The sequence below is a fragment of the Halyomorpha halys genome, unplaced genomic scaffold, assembly GCF_000696795.3.
Source record: "Halyomorpha halys isolate HHAL.00 unplaced genomic scaffold, Hhal_1.1 Scaffold2035.1, whole genome shotgun sequence".
NCBI classification, from domain to species: Eukaryota; Metazoa; Arthropoda; class Insecta; order Hemiptera; family Pentatomidae; genus Halyomorpha; species Halyomorpha halys.
In genome coordinates, this window is record NW_027106422.1 from 18147 (window position 1) to 21432 (window position 3286).

General features: G+C 27.5%; 1 non-coding gene across 2 annotated transcripts in view; it reads right to left on the bottom strand.

Moving 5' to 3' along the window:
• LOC106691025 (uncharacterized) overlaps nucleotides 1–2658 on the bottom strand; it is an 8116-nt gene extending 5458 nt beyond the window's left edge. The window contains exons 1-2 of one of the 2 annotated variants that reach the window (XR_010842712.1): nucleotides 2586–2658; nucleotides 831–898 (exon numbers count right to left, since the gene is read on the bottom strand). This is a non-coding gene — a transcript (uncharacterized protein). Of the gene's footprint in view, nucleotides 1–830 lie in introns of both variants that reach the window. The other variant, XR_010842711.1, reaches the window with a different exon arrangement.
• Nucleotides 2659–3286: the final 628 nt, after the last annotated feature.

Sequence of the window (3286 nt, forward strand, 5' to 3'; positions counted from 1 at the left end):
TTTAAAGTTAGTGTATAAAGCTCTGTTTTGTTATTATGTAATAAGTGTCAATATACTGTTTAAAGGTAGTTTATAAAGCTCTGTCTTGTTATTAGGCAATAGAATTAAAGAATACAATTTTTTATTTTTATTCTTCTTATACTTTAAATATCTTTATCCAAAAAATATTATTTTCTTAAAAAAAACTTTAATTTCCAATGGTAAATCTATATTACAAGTCTTATTTTCAAAGCTGGAAAAATATTTTTCCATTTATCTCTTCAAGTTAATAATCAAATCCTTTCATAAATGATTTTTATATATTTATCATAATTAATAAAAATGTAAGATGGATATTTGTTTCTAACAAACAAAATTAAAGGTACATTAAAGGAAGCCATTTTGAAAATTTACTCTTTTTACTCTGCCTGACTATTTAAATAGAATAAGAACTATCTGATACGAAGGTGAAGGTCCGTTTGACTTTAATTTTAAATGGAGAGAAAAGGATTCTTAAAAAAGAAATTTTTAAAATCACTTATATATCACATTTTCGGTAAGTCAACATTATCAAAAAAGTTTTAGTAAAATTCTGCTTATATGGAGTCAAGGGGCCTTAAAATGTGTATTTCCTTTAAAAAAAATTCAAAATTTCTAAAAATCTTATTTGTACCCTCCCCCCTACATACATTACATAAATAGATAAATTAAAGTAAAAAATAATAAATCAAATGGCATTAAATATTTCATATTTTATCGTGAAATTCCTAAAAACAGCTTCAAGAAACAGTAGAAGTCATGATCCTATAAAAACTTGTAACATTCAAAATAATTTTAAAATTAAAACTTACATGAAGAATAGGTTTCATCAGCCATATCTTTTGCTATAGAAATCACAAAGAACCAAAGTTACTTGTACCTGGAAAAATAAATAAAATACGCAATTCATTGTGTATATTATGTACATGCCACATGTTAACATAATACAATTATGAACTTCTCCTTGTTATTATTGTAACAATTAGGCAAATCTTTACATAAATTATTTATTTATCCAAGATCATGCTTGAAATTTCATATCGCGCAGAAGAACAATCTGGAGTCGTACTTTATTATAAATGATATTTATTTGTGTAGATTCAAAGGAATGACAATGAATAAGTTTTTAATGCCACTTCTTTGTTTAAAGAGCAACTCATTACATTTAAGTTATACCATTTAAACAAGAATATACGGTAATCATCACTTAACCTGTCATACCTAGTAAATCTGAAAAAAAAATATATGGTTTTTATATAATTTTAAAACATCAATGCATTATTCTAGGGATGCCTCATTTTAACCATTGTTTACTTGTATAAATACATAATTTTTCCTCACTTTGGAAATTCTTCCAGAATGCCTCTAAGCGTTAACTTTTTTGATCTTTTAAAATGGTATAATATTCTTTCTGGACTTCAGATGTATCACAGCTTAAGTGACAAAATGCACCTTATTTTCAAAAAAATCTACATAGCAGATTATTACACAATGCTAAGTATTAAAGTAATAATTAATTATGTTGGTTACTAAAAAGTTGTTTCAGAATCATCATAAAACTTTTAAAAAGATTGGAAATTTGGGGATGGAATGTCTAATTTAGGGGATGGCTATGGTACAATATAATTGAAAATTGGTAAGGTAACAGAAGAAGGGAAAAAAAGCCATGTTCATTCCACATATGGTTTATTTTAATTTGATTTTTAGACTATACTTATCTTGAATAGTATAAAATGTATAATGTAACCTCAAATTTTGAGGGAGGAGTTTGTTTAAAGTCTTTTTTACATAAATTGAAAGGTACTAACTACATAATGACTAAAGCTCTTTCAGAGCAGTAGTAACCCCAAATAAAATAATTGGACAAAGTTTCTGATAAAATGATGGGGAAACTGGGTATAAAATAAGCAAAACATAACAAAGCTACTTTCTACATTTATTTTAATGCAAAATTCTAAATTACATACATTTTCTCACTAATTTGAGAGAATAAAATACTTGTAATTATATAAAATACATAATGCATCCTTTTTATTCAATGAAATTATTCGTTAATGCTCTAATATACTCAGCAAAATAGAGTATTATGTAAATTTCTCCCAAAAAAAAGACAAAATTTAGTTTAGGAATTGTGAGTTTTTACTTTAATATGCTCTGACTTCTGGATGTCACAGAGGAGCGAAAAGTGCTGTTGTGGAATAAAATTGGTTTGGTCCAGTCTGGAATTGCAGGGTTCCCTCATAGAGGGGGCCAAATGCATTAAATACCATTAAGTACCTTCTTAGCCAGGATCTTAATAAACTCATCCCTAAAGATAGATGTTCAAAACATTATGAGACAATGGACTTTGATGTACAACGAATTTCTATATTTTATAAAAATATTGTATCAAACTTTTTTTTTCAATTTTACTCCAAAATAATAAATATTTTTATACGCAATGTAAATCGATAATATGATATTTTCCATTACATTAACAATGTTTAGACACATTTTAAGGCAAAGACATAGACCACTTCCAAAAAAAGGGCATGACATGATCTACATATAACAAAAAATGTTCATACCAAGTTAAAACCCAATTAAAAACAAAAACAACAGCGACCTTTTGAGAACTGTACCACCAAATAATGAGATGCTTAGAGGAAGGAAAACAATGGAGACGTAAACCGTCAGATCAAGCGAAATAAAAAAGGCGAGCTTATAGGGCTCCAAAGGCGTGTTAGGGCTGGAGCGGGGGGAGGACGTCATAGCCGTAGACAGTTCATCAACCTTAAACTTAGTTTGTTGTTTATATTCGTTTATTTGTGATTACTGTTCATTCTGTCAGTTTTTTTTTATACATATTCTCATTTTTACCCCATTTAAGAAGCGGTAAGGACAGTCATGTGAGTGAACTGAAGAGACATCTATAATCTGTCATTAGTGGATGTTACAAATAATTAATTTAAGTAATAAACCATTGTGTAATTATTTCTAGGTATGTTTATTGATTAAAAATTTGTTATTGATAGTAATACTTCCCTTACTATATATACTTCGTATAGAGGTAAGTGAAAGTAAAAATCATCACCTGTTAACTTTTAAAGAATATAAAAAGTAGAGCAGAGGAGACCTCCTATATAGTATGATTTAAATGTTTAATTAATACTTCAAAAAAGCGAGGGGGAAGGGAAGTTAATGTTATAGTCAATGTTTTTATTTTTTAATTCTCAACTTTTACGTTTTTGTTACAAACCATTGTTTTTTGATACTTTCCTTAAAATAA